The sequence below is a fragment of the Stylophora pistillata genome, chromosome 3, assembly GCF_964205215.1.
Source record: "Stylophora pistillata chromosome 3, jaStyPist1.2, whole genome shotgun sequence".
Lineage (NCBI taxonomy): Eukaryota > Metazoa > Cnidaria > Anthozoa > Scleractinia > Pocilloporidae > Stylophora > Stylophora pistillata.
In genome coordinates, this window is record NC_142521.1 from 38,030,965 (window position 1) to 38,053,146 (window position 22,182).

A 22,182-nucleotide genomic window follows, 5' to 3' on the forward strand; every position below is an offset into this window, starting at 1 on the left:
AGCAAGCAGTGACCAACTTACAGCAAATAAATCGTTTTCTTCTGTGACATTGAGATCAAGCACTAATTGATCGAAGGTAATGTTATGCTCATGACAAAATCGTTCCACGTGCATACCATGAGGTAATCGGATATCCCAAGGGACGCAACAGAACACATGTACTTGTAAGCTTAATCATTGTTCTTTTTTCTGTTGATTAAACCAGACGTGATCTATAATATACATTCACGATTTATTTCATTGGCGACGAGGATACTTGGAACAAATGGCAACCTACGGGAACGTGGGAGAATTTCGCGATTCGGTGGAATCCTAGACTCAATACGCAGAACGCCTGGACCAGTATTTCGAAGCAAACGAAATCAAAGACGGAAAGAAATAAAGGGCAATCCTGCTGAACGCTTGAGGAAGCAAAACGTATGGATTACTTCAAGACCTGCTACAACCTAAGAAGCCGAGCGAATCGGATGCAAAAAAAAAAACTACACGGCTTTAGAAGCCGATCGTCATCGTGGAACGTTTTAAATTTCACAGCAGAAGCCGCAGCGAGGGAGAAACTGTGGTGGAATTCGTCGCTGGACTTCGCAGGCTATCAGAACATTGCCAGTTTGGAACAGCGCTCGAGGACATGCTGCGAGATAGACTGTTTGTGCTATCAGTTATGACTGCATTCAACGAAGACTGTTAGCGGAAAGGGATATCTCGTTGAAGCAAGCCGTGGAAATAGCTTTGGCTCATGAGATGGCGTCGAGGAATCTAATCGATTTAGGCGGAAAAACGACCAGCCCCCTAAAGGGCAATAATATTAACGAAGTAAGGGATAGCACAAGACCTCGGAACGTCGAGAAGAAAACGGAATTTCATCGATGTGGTGCAGGCCACGATCCCGCAAAATGTATCTTCAAATATGAAGTATGTTACAAATGTCAACGAAAGGGACATATGGCGAAAGTTTGTAGAAGTAAGAACAAACCGCAAAGATGGCAAGACCAAAGTAAACGCCGGCAAAACGATGGAAAACAGAAAACGAACTTTGTCCAAGGGAGTGACGAAGATGATGTCTATTCCATGTACTACTTATCTGGCGAACAGAAAAAATCTTTCAAAGCGGAAATTGAACTCGGTCGGACGGAAACCATGATGGAAATCGACACCGGCGCGTCGGAAACGATATTAAGTGAAAACACTTATGGAAGATTGCGTGACGCGTTAGGTCCACTCGAGAAAACGGAACTGTGCTTCGTACGCATACAGGCGAACAGATACCAGGCGTCGGAGCAGTTGTAATTCCTGTTGAATATGGAGATCAACAGCATAAATTAATTAAGAGCAATCATAGTGAAAGGTAGTGGACCGAATCTGCTTGGCTACAAAGCATTCGCTTAGATTGGAACAAGATATTATACACGTCAGGTCAGAAACCCCGATCATCATTGGACGACCTCCTCACAAAATATTCTGATGTATTTGCTGAAGGACGAGGCACACTCAAAGAAGTCAAGGCACAGATTTACGTAGAGCCTGACGCGGAACCAAAGTACGTGAAAGCCAGATCAGTGCCGTACTCATCAAAGTCCAACGTGGATTTTAATGAGATGCCTTCGCGTACCAGCATAGTTAGTACTCCCCTCTACTAAGTATGCTGGGAACCATGGCTAGGTGTCCAAACTGGATAATTATCTAAAACCCAAAACAGAGGATCTCCTGGCAACTCTAGGAGGGGGGTGAAAATCTCACGAAGTTAGACTTGTCTCAAGCATATAAACAAATGACTTTGGAAGAAGAGTCTCGGAAGTTTACAACCATTAATACCCATAAAATCCTGCTCCAGTAAAACAGGCTGCCATTTAGAGTTGCCTCTGCAACGGGAGTTTTCCAGAGGACGATGGAAAACCTGTTGCAAGGTATCCCACAGGTCATTGTGCGGATGGATGACATACTCATCAGTGGCAAAGACGACAACGATCATATGGCTAAGTTAGAAGCAGTACTTAAGAAGTTGTCCACAGCTGGGCTAAGGCTGAGACGGGAAAAGTGTTTCTTTATGGTGCCGGAAGTCACGTATTCTGGTTATGTGATCAACGGGAGGGGTATCAAGCCTGTAGCAGCTAAGGTAGAAGCCATACAGAACGCCCCAGCACCCGGAAACGTTACACAGCTACGTGCATTCCTTGGAATGTTGAATTACCATCGGTTCCTGCCAGACATTGCCACAGTCCTCCAACCACTTCACAAGTTGGTAAGACAGGGCATGGCATGGTGTTGGAAGAGTGAACAACAGAAGGCATTCGAGACAGCTAAGAAACGCCTACAGTCTGCAGAGCTCCTAGTTCCCTTCCAACCAGATCTGGAACTGATATCACCGGATAACCAATGGAACGGAGCGTCCTATCGGTTGTGTTTCAAGATCGCTGAATGAAGCTGAATGCAAATACTCCACCATCGAAAAGGAGGCCTTAGCCATCATCTTCGGAGTGAAGAAGTTCAATCAGTTCTTGTACAGACATAAGTTCACCATACAGACTAACGACAAGCCACTGGAAGGACTCTTTAATGAAGAGAAGGGAGTTCCACATCAAGCCGCCCCAAGTGTTCAGCGGTGGGCACTTACACTGGTAGCGTATGAATACAAGACTGCGTATAAAGTAGGGAAAGCGGATGCATTAAGTCGCCTTCCCTTGTCCGAAATGCCTGAGTCTGTTCCGATAGCAGGAGAGACAGTGTTGCTGTTGGAGCATCTAGAACAGACCCCAGTCAATGCGTGGCACATCCGGGAATGGAGAAGGCTCGATCGAGTTTTATCAAGAGTGTACCAGTTCACACTTAGGGGATGGCCAACCTAGTGCCCAGACGTAGAGCGTCACCAATATTCGAGCCGAAAAGCCGAGTTAACCATAGAAGATGGATGTATTCTGTGGGGCAGCAGGGTGACAGTGCCACCACAAGGACAGGCCCGAGTCATAGCTGAGCTTCATAATGCCCATCCGGGAATTTCGAGAATGAAAGCACTCGCACGTAGCTACGTCTGGTGGCCGAACATGGACCGCGAACTGGAAAGTGAGGTGCAGAGTTGTTCGCAGTGCCAACTTCACCAGAAAGCTCCTGCGGACGCCCCTCTCCACCTATTGGAGTGGCCTAGCTGGTCAACCTTGGTCTAGAGTGCATATAGACTATGCCGGACCTTACAAAGTTACATGTATCTGGTGGTGATAGATGCATATTCAAAGTAGATCACATCATGCAGTCAACTACATCAGCAGCCACCATCGTGAAGTTGAAGGAAATCTTCGCAATTTATGGGCTCCCAGAAACCATAGTGAGCGATAACGGCCCAAACTTCACAAGTGCAGAACTGGAGGAATTCTTTGCTAAGAACGGTATCAAACACACCAGGACTGCCCCGTACCATCCAGCTTAAATGGACAGGTGGAGCGAGCAGTCAGAGTATTTAAAGAGGGAGCAGAAAGGACGGAAGGAGAGAGCATGTACGCCAAAGTGTCACGATTCCTATTAACGTATCGTAATAACACCGCACACAACAACAGGAGTTGCTCCAGCTCAGCTACTCATGAAAAGAAAGTTAAGGACAAGACTAGACTTACTGTTGCCAAACACTGCCAGGCAAGGGAGGCTGAAACAAGGGAACCAGAAAGATGCACACGACTACCACGCCAAAGAAAGGGACCTGGATACCAGCGATCCTGTGTTTGTAAAGTATTTCAGCTCCCCCAAGTCGTGGCAGAAAGGAACCGTAGTGAGCTCGACAGGTCCTGTGTCAGCTTTAGTAGAGTTGCAGGATGGTCGGATAGTTCATAGTCACCAAGATCACCTGCGAAAGGATCCTAGTGCCTCTGAACAAAACCAAGAATCGACATCTCCAGGACCAGTCAACCCACAACACCAATCAGACGAGAGCTCAACCCCTAAAACACCTAAGGCCGGATCACCATGCCCAATTAGAAATAGACGCAGAACAGAACGTTTTAAGGATTTCAAACTCTAAGTTTTTTTTAATTAGTTTGGTTACAGTTGTTCGTAAAATTAGGGTGTTGACTGAAATAGGAATTTTGAGAACATTCATAGGAACATCAAGAACATTTAAGATTAAGAGTTTTGTTTTGAGTTGATACACAAAAGTCTTGATGGGAAGAATGTTATACTCATGACATAGTCGTTGCACCTGCATACCATGAGGTAATCGGATATCCCAAGGGACGCAACAGAACACATGTACTTGTAAGCTTGATCATTGTTCTTTTTTTCTGTTGATTAAACCAGACGTGATTTTTGATATACATTCACGATTTATTACAGATAATATCTTCACCTTGTTTCATATTATCTAGATGCCTTTTGATCGACTTCCAAGTATCTTTGTGTATTTTTACTTTGCTTTGAGGCATCTCTGTGTCTAGCAGATAAAGCATCTTTGTTTACCTCATGGGAGGCTGTGGATAATTAAATCTTCTCTTCCTGTTGCATTTCAACCAAGTGAGCCAGCTTCTTTATCATCTTTATGTTTTCCTCGTTGATTTTCTGCATGTCCAGGAACTGGTTTCTGAGTTCCTGGTTTTCTTGCATAAACTGCTCTCTTTCTTTCTGTGCTTGTTGCATGTTTGCCTCCATCATGTTGTCCATCTGTTCTCTCTGGGCTCGAAGGTCATTGTCCATCTGCTCGCGGAAATTCTCTCTCTCCTCCTTTTGCCTTTCACTTAAAATTTTCATCTGTACAAACAAATGTACTATCATTTCAACAACGGCGCACCTCAACTAAAATGGTTAACACTTAAAAATTATTCGTCGCAGGCGAAATGAACAGAGAGGCGGTGGAGCGTTTTGAAACGTGTGGGGGAAGGGGATTACCTTTTTTTCAAAATGCCCTTTGCGTGGTTCGTCGCTACAAACAAACGTCCTTACAATGTTTACAGTTTCGAATGTGTCCGTAATCAATTTGTGACTTACTTTCTTTTTTTCCGGCTCATCCTAAAATAATTCAGCTTAGCATTCGATTGGGTAGCCACAGATTTAATCAAACCCTGCCTAATTCCTAGTCGCGCTGTCATTGCTGCAATTGATAAGCTATTCCACCACAGGCCGTAGCTGTTCAAAAAAACCTTTTACAACATATTTCACTAAGCGCGATGCTAATGTAAGGATTTTTGAAAAGATCACGAGATTAAATCAGTATATTGCCAATTTCCATGCTGTGTTGACGATACTTTCGGCACCAAAACGTGGGGGTTGGGGCTGCGCCCCATCAAATTGTTGTTTGAGGGGGCTGGAGGGGGGGGGGGGGGCTACGGCCTCCTGCTCAATCATCTACGGTGAATATTCTTAAATAATCTCCGGGACGAAGTCGATATTATTAAACAATATTCACTGAACCTTAGGCGAATATTTGTTTTAGTTTAATTACTTAGGTTCTTTCGAATTCTGTTGTAAATAATCTTTTTGATGTTAAAACCACTCTGTTATATATTTCCTCCTCGTTTTGAGATAAGCGGCCAGTTTCCACTGGAATTAAACAGATATATTTAATTAAATTAGCAAAATCTCATATCTTTCCTTTGAAAAGTATTACGCCAAACTCAGAATTGAAACTTTTTTTTCGATCGTGTGCATCACTTCCTACGTAAAATTGCAAAACACGGGGCAGCCATTTTGAAGTCTAGCGTCCCTGCTTTAATTAGCTCACGCATGGTACACAAGTATGGTGCTGCAAAGTTCCTTGCTTACAATTGCAAAATCTTCCCGTATTGCATCGGTCGCAGTTTGCTTGCGAAAGGTTATAAGTTAGTTTTCCGAGCTAGCTCGTTGTTTTCTGACGCCACTTTCTTGCTTCCATGAGAAAAGAAGGGAAAAAACACTGGGAAATAAACTGAAGGATCAAGCAATCAAGTTTTGATTGATGTGATGAACTGAAGTACATTTGGTATATCTTGCTTTTGACACGCCTACATAAACATGCAAAAAGAAATGTTAACGTCTTTCTTACCTCTCTCTTAACCTCACGATTCTCTTGGAGCAAACGCTGTTGCTGTTCCTGCGGTGTTCGAAAATGGTGAAAAAAAATTAAATTATTTTCATATTCTGTTTTATCAAATAATCATGCAAATGCTTGCTTTATAAATGGTAAAAGAATGCGCCAGATCAATAGAAATACGCCTGCCCTAGTTGGTCAAAAAGTTTTTAAAATTCCCGCTTCTTGATCTGTTAGTTCTTCTGAACACAGGGAGAAGGAAAGAAGATGCAGTTACTATGTTGCTGAAAAACTTTTACTCTAGTGTTATCTCGAATAAGCATTTCGTGATAATTATTAGCTGCGTAATGTGGAAATCTGGAAATATCAAAGCATGATACGAGTATTACCTCGAGCTTTTGCTTTTCCTGCTCTTGAAAAGCTCTTGCAGCCAATTCTTCGGTCAAGCTTTCATCGTAGTCTTTCAGTAGTTTCAACTGACTAAGGTATTGCTCTTGCTCTTTCATCAGTGCCTAAAAAAAAGACAGTGGACAAGCTCACAATTAAGAAAAAAATGTTCAAAAACAAATCAAAAGAAACTTAACATCAAAGGTAAGATTTTTCTCTTCGGATATAATCAGTCAAAATCAGAAAGAACTCGCGTCAATGTTTTTGTTCTCTTCATCTGCTTGTTAACCAGCGTAATAAATTTATATGATATAGAATGAAGAAATGATAATATACAAATAAATACTAATCGAAAGACATATTTACCTCTTAACATAAAACAGATGGATTTCAGAAGTTTAACTATACAGAAAACTCCATTGCAGAGCCTGTACAATTGACGCCTACCAAGCAATCACGTGGAACACGACCCGTGAACTGTGCTACCAAACTGTGCAATGAAAACCAGGAACCAAACAGTAGATGCATGTTGACTTTTACAAGAAAACCGGTGAAGCCCTGAATTTTACTTACTGGGTGAAACTCAAAAAACACCGCTTCAATTTCGTCTTTTGCAGCGATGGCAGACTTGTGGTAGTCATCCTTAATAAGGTTATATTTTTAAATAATCTCATGAAAAGAAAGCTTGGCTCCTTCTTTCCTTTGTAATTGCTGTAGTACTGGGTCCAGGTGCTGCTTTTTGAGCATTGCGAGCAAGTTGGTGCAGAATTCTCTGGTCATTTTTGCATTCTTCTCTTGCCATAATTGAAACCTTTCATTCAATGATTCCTCAATCGAGTACAACGGTATAGAACGGAAAATTAAACTGGGAAGTGAGACAATTACGTGAGATACTTTCTTGAACGTCTAGAACCTGTTTTATTGGGAAAAAGCGTAAATTAACGCGGGCATGAGTTGGAAAGAATGTTAGCTCTTCTCTCCTTATAAGAACATTATCAGTCCTAAAAGACGTAAAGACAGCAGAGTGACAATAAGTCTCAGAAAAGTAACGACAGCTTTGAGTTTGAATTTACAAGGCATTTTTCGACATTTTGGCTCATGTCATCTTCAGTTGCAAATGAGCTTTTAACGGTTGTACATTGAAATTTATATTCAGGTACGTTACAAATTACGTGTCAGGGCTTACGTTGCAATTTGAATATAATTGCATTCATCAAGGGCCTGTCTTGACTCTTATGATACAGAATGTTTCACGATCTTAGATTCTGCCGCTTCAAAATACCAAATTAAGATCAAAGAGGCATTGCAAATTAAGTGGGAAAAAACCATTCTTAATCAGCAATTGAAGCATCTAGAATCTTTCCTTTTAATTATGTTATTCCTTGGTCTTTTGTTTTATTATTATCATTATTTTTTTTTTATCTAGTCAAGCGCGCGCTATTTACATTTTTCGCGTATTTAATATTCAAATTGCAATGTAAGCCCTGACACGTAATTTGTAGCGTACCTTAATATAAATTGAACTGTACAACCGTTAAAAGCTCATTTGCAACTGAAGATGACATGAGAATGTCGCAATATGTCTTGTAAATTCAAACTCAAAGTTTTCCTTTCTTTTTTGAGAACATTAACCTACAAAAGAAATAGTTCAATGAACAGTTTGATTTAGGATTTCCTTTAACTTTCCGTGACATAATTTTTTCCTAAGCTTTGCACCTTAGATAACACTAAATACAAATGATAAAAAAAACTCCTTTCTCATCCTTTTTTCATATGTTGATTGTAAAAGATGTTAGTCCGGGTTATAGATAGCACAAACAATATTGGGAAATACTATCAGACGTATTTCCATCACAAACAGAATAAATACCTAACCTTCAAGTTTTTCCAAAACTTCTCAATCGTGTTGGTGGATATATCCTTCGTACTCCCCCACAAAATGGGCTTGGCTGTTCTCCAACTCCATTGCAAGACCATTTCGCAGTCGATCATTGTCACACGGCAGCTTATCCTTTAGTTGTAATACCATGGTGGCTTCATAAGCATTAAGCGCATCTTTAATTGCGTCAGCACATTTCGTCTCCACAAACTGATCCCAGGCGTTCTGAACATTCGGGACCATACCAGGGGTGTAGATGGATTGGACGTAGAGCTATACCAGCGCCGCAAGGCCTGATTGAAAAGAACTTTTAATTTGTACTTGCGCTTACATGTTTTGTGAGTAAAGAGTAAAGCCGTGGTCCACTTTTGATTAAATTTGTAAAAAAGCCACCATTCAAGCTTTTGTTCAGTTTAGGGTGAGAATATGCCATTGTTACTTTAAGAGAGGAGCTGTTTCAGCTCTAAGTCACGATGGATCTGTAAATTGTAACAAAAGATGCACAGTAAGTACGCTTTTCCTTACCTTCTCCATTGACAAGTTCTCCATCGTTAACGCTGTTTTTGGGGAGCAGAGTTCGCTCTACCAAACGTTTGAAATCTTCCAACCCACTGATGAACAAAGGATCAATAAGACTTTTGTTGTCATTGATACTTTTTAACGCCTCGGGGTCGACCGTGGGAGAAGGTAGAGTGAATGCTTCAAAACCGGGAAAGAAGCTCAAAATGCTTTCAGACAACTTTATATACTTCCTTATGACATGTAGCTAACCTGAATTCTTCCAACTGGTTATCCAGTTAACGTTTTGGAAATTGCTTCAATGTCAATATACCCTTCTGATAGGATGCCTAATTTTCCCGACATTCAACCATTTGTATTCCCGAGTTGAGAAAAAAACTATGAGAGTAAAGTTTCTTGCCCTGGACAAAACAAAAGTCACATGGCCTAACTAGTGCTAGAACTTAGCCTCCCGATCTGACTCGTTAACTAGAGGGCCACTAGACTACAGCAACAATGTATACGCGCTGTAGAATTGGTGTTATTATCATCATTATTACTATCATTTTTATTATAGATCAGCCATATTTCTTGAGGAAAAATAAAATTATACCGGTAAAATTATAAAATTATAGGTAAGAACATTTTCCAATATAGAGCAAGGATTTATGAAAGCTTTTATAGAAGAAACCACCTTTCATAAGAAAGGATTTTTGCCACCGATTCCGTGACTGGGGAGAGTTAAATGATTCAGTGACCATTGTGAAAAAATTGGAGAGACTCGTGTACTATTTTAGCCCTCCGAACTGCTGACTATATTTAATATTTCGTTCAGGAATTAAGCACCAAATTACCTTTTTCAGAAAGTAGTCCTTAATGTTGCTGCAGTCTCTTGGAATGGCTTGAGTAACGTCCCTAAGTAACCAAATAAAGAAAGGAAAGGTCTTATGGAAATACTCTGAGTCACGATGACTTCTTCTGGTCTCCTGCCTTGTTGTTGATCGCATCTCAATACGTTGAGTTAGTTTCACAATGAAACTTCACTTGTTAAAGAAAAATACATATCTAGACTACATGTATAAAATAAAACATCAGTAACCTACAGTATATGTACTCAGTTTGGCCTGATCCTCGAGTGCTTTCAATCACTCTTGATCATAGCACAACCAAAACGAGCGTATTCCCATTCTTTTATCAAAAATGCTTTCTATATTTCAGTTTATGATGAACTCATCGCCATTATGATCGGAAAAGGAAAATTTTTTCAAAGTAAAGGGTGATCAAACAGTGATACCTGATTTAATAATATGCTAGTAATAATTTTAGTAGCTTATTGGCTGAGAACAAGTCAATTTAACCCAAACAGAGCAGAGATTTAAAATTGAGTGTAAAAAGAGTTGAAATTGACAACCGAAATTTTAAGTTTATTTTATTGACATGTAGATAAATCGCGAAAGCGCAAGAAAACAGACTGGCGGAGTTTGATGGAGAGTGCTAGGAATGAAAACACCCAACAAAGCACAAACACCTGGCGAAATGAGAAGTCCTGGGCTTCCAAAACCGAGTGAAACGGAAGTAATGAGCAGCACAGACCGGATGCTCTAAGAAAAAATTTGCGAGCTGTTTAGGGAACATTTCATAAGACAGGGAAGATTATGATGCTGATAGTCTTCGTGAACGAGTTGTCCGATATTTAATTAAGAAAAGAAGACAAAATGCTCAATTTTTCGTATAAGAAAGGCTTGAAGCAAGTTCTTGCGGAAAAAGCCCGACTCCTATATCTACGGAAGGAGAAGATTATTTACTGCACTTTGCGGGTGAAATCAACCGTGGTTCGAATAATTGCAGTATAGCACAATTGAATGGTCGAAGCTTGAGAAATAAGATTGATTACGTCAAACTACTACTTAAAGTGTGCCGCTTTGACATTTTAGCAATGACTGAAACCTTCTTAGACGAGAGCATATCGGTCAAGTAAATACATGTGGATAACTATAAGAGTGCAATGAATATATGAAGTTAATATATTTTAGGATCGTGCATCATACGTAACTATAAGACTGTCAGAAGGGACAGAAATACGGGACAGGATGGAGGTGGCTGTTTGATTTACACTGCGAGCCATATTTTTTATTCAAGGCTCAAATCCCTGGAGTGTCCCCATATTGAATGAATTTGGATCAAAATTATGCTTAATTCGTTTGCGTTGATCTTCGGTAATTGTTGTCGACCTCCTTCTTATTTCAAGTCCTACAGCAGATTTCATGATTGTCTTGAGAGAGTGTGGCTTAGGCATAGGAATGCGATTCTCGTCGGGAATTTCAATTCGGACCATTTTGGTAACTACGAGGGTGTTTCATCATATGCCGGTAGGAAATTACAAGACATGTTGCAGTAATTTAGCTACAGCGTAATAAACGATAGGAACGAGCCAATAAGAGTTACAAGTGACACACAAACCCTGATTGACTTGGTTATTACCAGTAAGCCGGTGATCATCAAAGGAGTTATCAAAACAATTGAGTTAAGAGTCTCAGATCATAAACTGTTTCTTGCCACAATATGGTCTAAGATAAAAATGCCGCCTAAAAAATTAGTCAAAGCCCGCACCTTTCAAGAGACTCGACAACGTAGATTTTGTGAGGGAATATCGAGAATGCACCTTGGTCAGTCTGCTCCGTGTTCAATGATACGGACAATTTCTATTGGAAGTATACACATATTCAATGATATCTGTCAGTTGCATGCGCCTTACAGTGAAGTTAAAATCAGGAGCATCTCGGTACCTTGGATAACACCTCAAATGCCTCATTTGAGGTGTTATCCAAGGTACCGAGGTACAAACGTTTCAAATTGCTTAAAAGGGCACCACGTCTGGGTTATCCAAATATGTGGGCTGAGTATCGGGAGTTGCGGAATAGAGTGACCAAGGAAGTGAGACTCTCTAAGAGCAAGTACTACTTGGAACTGTTTAATGAAGTGAGGGATTGTAAATCATACTGGAGATTGGTAAAAAATGCGACCAACAGCGAATCAATTGCCCCGATACTGGGGATGAGAAATGCGGATGGTAGAGTCGTTACCTCCGACCTGGACAAGGCGAACACACTAAACGAGTGTTTCTCAACTACTGGCGAAAAATTAGAAAACGAATTGCCAAATATCAACTTGACTCAAAGTGCCTTCACTTTGAGTCAAGTTGATTTCTATCGTCACACCTTGTGTTAGGAGCATAAATTTATCGTATGAGAAGATTGTTAGCTCGATGGCTAAGTTGAGACCCGATAAAGCCTCAGGACCAGACAGTGTAAACCGAAGCTATTAAATTGCGCTGGCGATTCAATTCTTCCATCTTTGTTGTATGTGTTTAGTAAAAGTGCCGCCTGCAACACTTTATCGGCTACATGGAAGGCTGCAAATATTTCAGCTCTCTGAAATATTTTTTTCCTGCCAGGAAAATTGATGAAGTCTATGGTGGCGTCAACGGTTACGACGCACGTCACTGGACAGGGACTCAGGAACCCTCACCAGTGGGTGTTCAAAAAAAGTCATTCCACCGAACTGGTGCTAGTGAAGATAACGGAGGACTGGAGACGAGCACTGGACGGAGGACACGTTGTGGGTGTGGTTTTCGTAGATTTTCGTAAGGCATTCGGTGCGATTTCCCATTCCATCCTGCTCTGGCAACTTCAGAGTCTTGATGTAGCCGAGGACGTATGGTGTTGGATAAGGGATTATCTCTCGGGAAGAACGCAAGTGGCAACGGTTAATGGATGTCAATCTCTAGCTCTGTCGCTCACGTTTGGTGTACCACAGGGCTCTGTGCTTGGCCCCCCTCTGTTTTCCCTCTTTTGTAATGACCTGCCCAATATCACCGAGTGAATAGATGGCGACTTACAGCTACACATGTACGCGGACGATGCTACCATTTGTCTCGGCTCCGAGTTATGATCTGGTGGCTTCTAAGCTAAATATAATGAAGTCCTTGCACGGTTATATACATGGTGTTGTGAGAACTGTCTCACCCCCATCCTATTAAGACGGAGTAAAGACTGCTCACTGGATGTAGTCAACTGACTGGGCCAATAAAAGCAGTTAAAACGGGTAATTATGTTATCGAGGGGGATGTTTCTCCAAGAGGCTTAGGTGTCCTGATAGACAAAGCTCTTAAAGGCATTATCATGTATCCGAACTAGCGAAGTCGTTTACGCAGAAGTTGAACTTACTAAAATCATTGTACTTCTTACTTAAACAGGCGAGAGTTCATTTCTGCTTTAGGACTATTTTGCTCTCTGTTACGCAGGGTATATGTTAACTTTGGGCTCTTGTTGTCAAGTACTTTTCTTAAACCTAGAATCTATACATGTCAGAGCGGCAAAAATAATATTTAAAAAGCAAGGCGGTTCTTGCCAAAGCAAAATGGAACACTTTGGAGATAATTTATGAGAAACGATTATTAATTTTAGCACATCAGGCTTATTATCATCTTTTACCATGTCCTATGGTCTTTTTGAAAAGTATTTTAAAAATAGCTATGATCTCAAGAGGAAAATGACTTTGACGTTAGCAAAGCCTAAGACCGCTATGGTCAAGAAATCGTGTTCATACAAGTCAAGAATTCGGTGGAATGTCCTGAAAAACCAAATGAAGTCTATTCATGACATTGACGCTTTCAAAAAGGCCGTGAAGTGTATTTTTATGCTGGCCACAAATATTGTGATGATGTACTAGGATGTAGAATTTACCCGTAACAGAATTACTTCCACGGATCCTGGTATGCGTAATTCTGATAGTACTGATTCTTGGTGTATGCAAGAAGCTTTTTGAATTTCTACTTTAAAAACTCAAATTAACTTTATTCAATTGACTATCTCTCCCTCTTCACCAATGATTTAATAACTGGTAATTTTAAATTAAACAACATGTTCAGTGTTGTTACTGTATTTAAAAGGATACTCTAGTCCCTCAAGATCACGTCTGGTTGGAACGCCTTGTGGATTGTAGATCAAAACTGAGGCTAGCAAGACCGTTAAAGTGAAGATCTGGTTATCATCAAGTCCTTGCCCATTTGCGGCATCAATTCCCTCAGAAGCTAGCACCACTACTGTGAATTCCTGGCCTTTAGCATCTTTATAAAAAATATCTCAATTAAATCTCCATACGTCGCCAAGATAGATATCATAAATAACAAAGTAAAATTAAAATAAAAATTCTGCACACCCTGAACTTTTCCGCCACAATCCACGACCAGATTCCCATGGTTTCCGCTTCCATGTGATGCCCAAGAGGGAAAACTTGTGGTTGATTGAACGCCTCGCTGAGCACAAATGACTTTCCTTCCCTGTATGGCCCGGCTATAGACACCACACATACTGGACCTAGATGATCATTGATCACAAGAATTATACATAGGACCAGACTGCTATAAACCCTAATGAACAAAAATTTAGATTCCATAAGTCTGTGGGTCTCCTCATTTAAAGAACACAGATTGTATCAGGCGATTGTATCCATGTTTTCACTTCATTTCATTCATGCGTACAATGAACAATGCAAAAGCTAAAGAACGAATGACGGGTTTCATTTTGCGACCCAGCCTTTGATTAATTTTTGGTTGAAAACTCAAGCGAAAAAAAAAATTCACGTTTGACGAAGTAGGGAAAAACATTTTTTTTAATGATATCACCCACGTTGACCATTGGGGTCAAAAAGTGTGATGAATAAGTTTACAGTTTACCTCTAATCCTCCGGAGGTTTTCAAGTGCTTCATCCAACACATACAGGGAGGTTCGCCTTTGCCCTGTCTGGATGCATTTGCCTGAACTCGAATCCCATTTACAGTTGTTTGGTAGGCAAAGTGGAGTTGCCCTCCTGGATCCAGCTTGCGACCCTCTTTTCCCTTTTGAGTACAAAATTTTAGAGAAAAAACTTTGCTACACTTATACAAAACAAATTCTCTTCCCCCTCAAATTTGCTTTGTCAAAACTAGAGGATCAAAGTCTACTTATTTGGTGCGATCATTGGAAACTTAAGTATAAAGCAGTAATGGTAACATTTTGGAAATTAATCTTGTGGAGGTTCATAGAAAGCATAGAGACTGACGTCAACGTACTCATGAAATCTGGACCAGAAGCTTGAGCTGTTCGTTTAAATTCGGTCTGACACAGCTTAACTGTTGATCTTCTCTGTGCTCCTTGGCTCCCTTGTGGCTCCAAACGAGAAAGCTCAAGTGCCTTGGCTAACGCCTCGTCTTCATTTTCGATCTGATGTTGTTGTCGCCAAGACTATTATTAGAGTATTAAGTGAATATTTAAACGGTTACCTGACTCAAAAGTTAGAGGAACAAAGGAGTGAAGGAGTGAAGGGGAGAAATAACGAAATTTGTATAGGGCCACTTTCTCTCTACTGAACAAGCAAGATGTTATCACCACAAATGTAATGAGATGATAAACATAGTACCAGTGATATAGAGGTAAGCAATTATTTAGTGGTTGTCTATTTACTTTCCCCTGAATAAATCAGGTGTCTACGTGGTACATAATAACTGATAGTCACACGATCTAGTAAAAGTAAGCAGTAACTTTTCTGAGCCCGTGGTTCAACCCGCAGTCTGAAAATTTGCAATAATAATTGTACATAGCAAAAAAAATTAGAACGAGTACAATTTAGACAGTGCATGCTTTTCACTTTGTTTCAAGTCATTCGATTGATGTTTGAAACAGATTACATTGTTTATTAGTTCAAACGTAACACGTTGAAAACGTGTAATCTGTAATTTGCATCCGTGACACATATTTTTCACCCGTTTAACATAGGAGCAGCAGTCTTTTCAGACCGATCAGATTTTTTAATTTTTCTCCATTCATATTCTTAAAAATGCTATTGTACACTTATCCAACAAAGTCAAGTAAGAATTATTGAAACTGACTTACATTCATTGTTCCCTTCGGTGCTTCCTTTCAGAGAAAATTCTCAGTTTGGTTTACTGAATTAACGGTTTCGGTGTTAACTGCTGAGACACTTCAGTCACTCTAAAATCCGATGAAGAAAAACAATAAACATTCCTCTGTTTTTTTCACCAACACAGTACAAGCTCGGGTAACTTGAATACTTTTTATGATGAGATGACAACAAACTTTAAAGGAACAGCTTAAGAAAGTAACCCGGAAGTGCGCAGAGAAGGAAAGAATCGCTCCTCGAAATTTATCTTTCCCAGGAAGATTTTTCTTAAATGATCGTAGCTTGCGAGTATTTTGCTGTTGAAATCGACATGTGTATCCAATCTAGCTTGGCGACCAACGGCCTGGCTTATTCTTAACACTCGTTTCATGCTTAGCTGCGATACCCTGTCGCTTTCTGTTGTAATTTGATTACGGAAAGTCGATCAAGTTACCTCTACTGATCAACTCGATTCTTTCAAACAGAGAGAGCATCAGCGAGAAATAGGGCCACGATTGAAAGCCATCGTCTGGTAATTTAACCCTGCGGACCGAAGTCTACACAAGTTGAAGACTCACACTAGCTGAAGAAAAACTAAATTGATCTCGCTCATCAAATCTCGACAACGCAACGAATCGACAAAGTGAATCAGAAGCGAGAGTAAAACGAGCGAAAGCTGTTCTTAAAAGTTAATTTAGTGCAAAGGAAATTTTGAAAAAGACATACATACCGTTAGGAATGTTTCATTAGCAACGGTCATCGATGGAGTATTAGGGGTATCGAATGGTCTCATTCAATTTAAAAGTGCTCGAAAAATTTGGCCTTTGCTCGAATTGCTCGCAAAAATTATACGGGTGCTGGCTTGCTCGTGCTCGCAAAATTTTTGCAAGTGCTCGCATGCTCGCATTTTCTTAAACATGTGCTCGATTGCTCGAAATTTTGTTAATCCTACTTTGTAGTCATTTTTTATACATATATAAATGATAAATCAGCTATCATGTGGTTAAAGCAAAAAGAGGAAAGATCTCCGTAGAACCCCCTACCAATCAAAAACAGAGCCGAAGTCCCAAAGGTAATCTGTTGTTTTGCTTCTGTTTTCTTTTGATCCAAGAATTGGGTGCATAATGAAGTATGGGGTGACACGGAAATCTTTCCCCAAAAGGTTGAAACATTCTTATCTATGGCGTCAGCAACTGTTTTGGAGTATTCAAAAGATTTAATTTCTGTAAATACTAGCCAATACTGGTTTTGCTCTTTCCTTCAGCGGATTCGCTTTCATTGCTTGAAGCTAGCCTTTCAATAGGTGGTTTGCACGTTACGTCAATGCCGCCATTTTGGTGGACGTAAACAATAGATATCTCATTGGCTCCTTTTGCTAGTCCATCAGCCTTTGTTCCTTTCACCATTGTTACCTGTGTCTCTAGAGATTGGTTGCAAACCACCTATTGTTGCTTCTTTGACCAGTTTCCTGGGTATTTTACCCAATGACTAAACACGAAGGCGCGCTCTAAAAGGAGAGGTACCTTAGGTGCCTCTGGGGTAACAATGGTAAAAGAAACAAATGCAGGGAGACGAACAAAAGGAGCTAATGAGATATCTATCGCTTACTTCCACTCGCATGGTGGCAATGATGTAATGTGCGAACAACCTTCTTCGATCTCAAACTTACCGCCACAAATGAAGACAGGTTCCATTGAAGAAAGCAAATACAAATCTATAAAAATTCTTGTATTGTGATGAAAAAATAAAACAATTTTGAGGAATGCACCCGCTGTTCACTGCTTTGGATTAGCTATAGCTCAAGCTGACTTGACTCTCAGAGTTCTGCATCACACGCCTTCGTGTTTAAACCTTCCTTCGCTTGAACAAGAAAACGTGACTGCAACACCATCTACTTACCGGAAATTCTGACATAGTAAAGAGGAAGTTCGACATGACGGGAGTTGACATAATCTCCAACTGAGACAACATTACTTGAGAACCGTTAATGATCTAAATTCCCATTTATTTGAGCAAATTATCAGGGTTTGTACATATCATGGTACCTCTAGTAAGCAATGGGAAAATAAAATGGAAGGAGTCAAAATATTTTAAAACAGTGTACTCGGATCGCATTTTGTAGCGGTTTTTTCAACCTTGGAAGCTTCCTAGCCACTAGTAATAATAACTACTATAATTTGATGCCAGACGATGGCAGATGAAACCCGATTGAACAAAACAACATTAATAACAACCCTCGGTCATTTGGGCTTCACCAGCTCAGGGAAATTCTTAAATGAAATGTTGCTTTAATTATTTTGATTAAAAAAAATAGAGGCCTAGCCAAGCGAGGAGACACATTTAGAAACTGTTTCCATGTCGTAATGAAACACGAAATGTAGAGTAATACTTGAGAAATACAATTACCAGTACTGTTTGACCTTCAGAGCTACGTACTAAAGCTTGTCAGATCTGTACGGCTGTAATTGGTTAGATTCCAGAAGCCTCCAAATGAATAAAGCTTCATTGCGTTGAATTTTTTTCAGGCAATCAGTGGGAAACCAGTCTGCCGATCATCTGTACCAAAGCCCAAAATACTTGTTAGACCGAATATCACATTATTTACATTATATAAGAACTATATAACCAAAAAAAGATAGCTTCCATTTTAGCGTCGGGTTAGAAAAAGATGGAAAACTTTAGATCACGGACGTTGGATCTAATACCTCTCCTTGAGAGCTTTTGAAGTTCTTGAACATCCACCCTGACTGACTCACGCCAGGCTACGTGACGTAATATAATTTGGCATCAAGCAGGGCAATTGCAATTGGCTGTAAGATGCTGGGAATGGTTGAACCGCCCAAGCTTTACACCTTTTGTTCTGTTTTGGAGGTGTAAGCCCGCAGATTATTAGCTATTACTCGACGCAAAATAATGTATCCTACTAATAAAAGAGAGATTCCGGCGAGCGGAAACTACTCGAAGTGCCCTCTGCTCGCCATCTGAATTTTACTAGAGTGCTCGCCGCTTGCCATCTGTATTTTCTAAAGTGCTCGCTGCTCGCAAGAAAAATTTGACAACTGCTCGTGCTTGCAAAAATAAACACACTGCTTGCATGCTCGCAAATACTCGCAAAGATCGACCATTCGATACCCCTGCTGAGTAATTTCACTCGTTATTTGTATTTTGACTCGCCTTACGGGCTCGTCAAAATACAGCAGAGCTCGTAAAAATACTCAGTGATATTAAACAACAAAGGGTCTAATAAGATATAATCACCTGAATTTGGTCCCACGACTTAAAAATAATAGCCTCAGGTAACAAAGTTTAGCAACACGACCTTCCTGTCTAGTTTTGTGCACTTACCGTTAACACATGCAGTTGAAGTAATGTTGAGCCCGGTAGATGAATAAACATTTGTGTCCTATTTGACTCTCAGGGGATTGTTCCGGGGAACTGTTAAAAACCTCGTTCCCAAGGCCTTTTCTCTAGGTTGGGAAACACAAAAGGCCCTAGGAGCGAGGTTCGAACTGATACATCACTAAGATCTCGATATTTTCTTGAATAAAATACCTATCACTCCGTACTTTATTCGACAGGAAATATTTCTCCATATCTTACCCAGTAGCTGAATAAATATAAAAGAAAAATAGTTTTTTAAAAGATATCGGAAGCAAAGAATCATCGGAGATCAAAATCGTGATCACGAAAGGATAAAAATATCAGTTAAATGACCTCTTGCGGTTGTCTGAAAAAAATGGGAGTTGGATAGAAAATGTAACCGGGATAAATTAAAATGACTGGACAGCGAAATACGTCTCAAATATTTGCACTGTTTCAATTATTGTACATAGCCTAGTCTAGAAATTGCAAAAGTTTTCTTAGCTTGAAACCCCTGACGCAACGGTTGTGGTTTCTAAGGAGACAACTTTTTTCTTCACAGAAACACACACACATGCACTGATGAGACACACAGGCACTGATGAGACCCACATAGGTCGAAACAGTGTGCACTGTCTGCAGTATATATATATATATATATATATATATATATATATACCCACTTAGGCTCATCACGTCTTGCTGCGGTACGGCAATAGAAAATCTCTCGGCCTTCACTGAATTTTACTTGCAACCATTGCCTCGTAAACTACCATCGTTTATTGAAGACACCACCGATCTGCTCAACAGGATTGAGGAGCTTAATCGGAATGGCCCTTTCCCCGAAGGCACTCTATTGTTTTATGGGATGTTGTCTCAATGTTTCTTAACATTCATAATCAACTCGGTCTTACCGCAGTGAAGAGGGCACTAAATGCCAGAGAAAATAAGCTTCCATCCACTAATTGCATTTTAAAAGCGGTTAAAATTTGTTTGAAAAGCCATTATTCGGTTTTCAGAGAAAACTTCTTTCTACAGGTTCATGGCACAGCCATGGGCCCTAAGAACGCCTGCAGTTATGCAGATCTTGCCATGGGTGAAATAGATTTTCAGGCTAAGTTCTCTGGCCACATAAAGCCGGCTTTGTGGTGGCGATACCGTGATGATGTTTTTTTATCTCTGGCAACAAGGCCATCCGGCACTGCATGAGTTTACTGAATTTATAAACTCATTGTATCCCTCTATAAAATTCGAATTAGTTATTTCCCAACGAGAGCTCCATGTGCTAGATTTAACTCAACATCTTATCGAGGGTTTTATTAGGAAAAACGTTTACTCAAAGCCAACTGATAGTCACCTGTATCTCCCACCATCAAGTGCTCATCCTAAACACGTTTTCAAAGCTATTCCTTACATTGTGGAAACGAGGTTACAAAGAAATTGCTCCGAATAAGCTTTTCTTGCCCAGAGAATAGCCGAATACAAGGGTTATCTGGTTACTCAGGGTTACCCTTCCAAATTAGTGGATGACCAGTTTCGTAAGGCCTCTACCATACCTAGAGGTGATCTACTTAGGACTCATGCCAAATCTAAGAGGAAATTATTCCCATTTGTGACCACATTTAATCCAAATTTACCTGATGTAAGTCGCATCATTAAAAAACATCTGGGTATTTTGGAATCCGATCCCAAGTTAAAAGAGCTTTTTCCTTCAAATTCCATCATAGCATCCTTTCGCAGATCTAAAAACCTTAAAGAATTGTTGGCGCCATCCCGTTATGGCCCTAACATTGAAAGCGAAGGGGTTGCTGAGGTCAAGGGATGTTTTAAATGTAATAGAACAAGATGCGATCTTCGTCGCAACTTCTTGGTGGAATCTAATTCCATTTTAAGTTTTCAAACAGGCAAGAGTTACAAGACGCGATCGAAACTTTCATGTGATTCTAAGAACATAATTTATTTGGCTTCGTGCAAGAAATGTCGCCTACAATACATTGGTTCCACTACAAATGACTTTAGAGCTAGATTTCGCAACCACAAGTCTGCTATGGTTCCTAAGAAAAAGACCTGTGAAGTAGCAGTACGTTTTAACAAAACACCATATGATTTAAGCGATTTCTCATTCCAATGCATTGATTAAGTGCAGGCGACAGTAAACAATTCAGGTAACATCGAGAAACTTCGAATTACCAAAGAAGCATATTGGAGCGCAAAGTTGTTCTCTCTGGCACCCTTCGGCTTGAATAAGCGCCAAGAATTTCACTCCAAAAAAAGAATAAACTATAATTAATGCAGAGAATTTTTTCAAATTGGGCGGGCACCAAAGGTCTCAGTCTCAGCGTTGATCGGGAATTTTAGCACAACTCTCGCCTTTCAAGTCAACGCTGGTTCCTTAACATTTTCAGTGGACTCGACAATTTTTTTTTATTGTGATAATTTTTCGCGTAGTAATTACTGTTTTTGGTTATGTGTCATCACGCCCTATATAAATCTATTTAAGGAATTCGTAAGTCTTTTTAGTATAGTTTCAGAGCTGAACAAAGAGTTTCCAGCAATCTGATTGGTCGAGCGGTTCCTTATATGACGCTATATAAGCCGCTCCGCGCAGTTTATATAAAATGTTAGACTAAAATGTTAATAAATGTTACTAAAATATTATGATTTTAGAAATTTCTCTGTTGTTCAGCTATATATATATATATATATATATAAGTAAGTGTAAAAGGATGAAACATGAAGCAAACTTTTAACTGTTCCAGCTTTAATGTGGCGACGTTTCGGCCTCCTGCCTTCTTCCCGTTCTCGATTCTTCGTGTCGAGGGATATGGCAGGTTTCTTGTTGCAGTGGATTGTAAGGTGTGGCCACTGTAAATTTGCGAAATTTCATGAAGTGTGGCAAAAATTCTTTCTAGGGATAGTATTGTCAACTTGATGACCCTCGGTGTTTGAAGAGAACGCACGCCATCCGGACCTTGAAGAATCCTTCCACTCGCTTGTGTACCAACCACATGAAAGTATTGTGAACGTCCTAGTCGTCTCTAATAATACATTCATTGAAGCATCAAGACTTGGCTGTAAGTTCATGCTTATCCTGCAGATAAGGTAAGGCGAATTTAAATTGCTCATCTGAGTCGATGGC

At 40.1% G+C, this 22,182-nt stretch overlaps 2 pseudogenes across 1 annotated transcript; one reads left to right on the forward strand and one right to left on the reverse strand.

The window, feature by feature from the left end:
• Window positions 1-4,458: 4,458 nt before the first annotated feature.
• On the reverse strand, window positions 4,459-17,618 carry LOC148735981 (guanylate-binding protein 6-like; annotated as a pseudogene). The gene is made up of 12 exons (XR_015998638.1): window positions 17,583-17,618; window positions 14,918-15,028; window positions 14,482-14,677; window positions 13,972-14,122; window positions 13,701-13,898; window positions 9,552-9,782; window positions 8,772-8,998; window positions 8,243-8,539; window positions 6,941-7,195; window positions 6,370-6,492; window positions 5,996-6,043; window positions 4,459-4,725 (listed from the first exon to the last, which is right to left on the reverse strand). The product of XR_015998638.1 is annotated as a guanylate-binding protein 6-like (transcript).
• An 882-nt stretch (window positions 17,619-18,500) lies between these two features.
• Window positions 18,501-21,333, forward strand: LOC148735982 (uncharacterized; annotated as a pseudogene).
• Window positions 21,334-22,182: the final 849 nt, after the last annotated feature.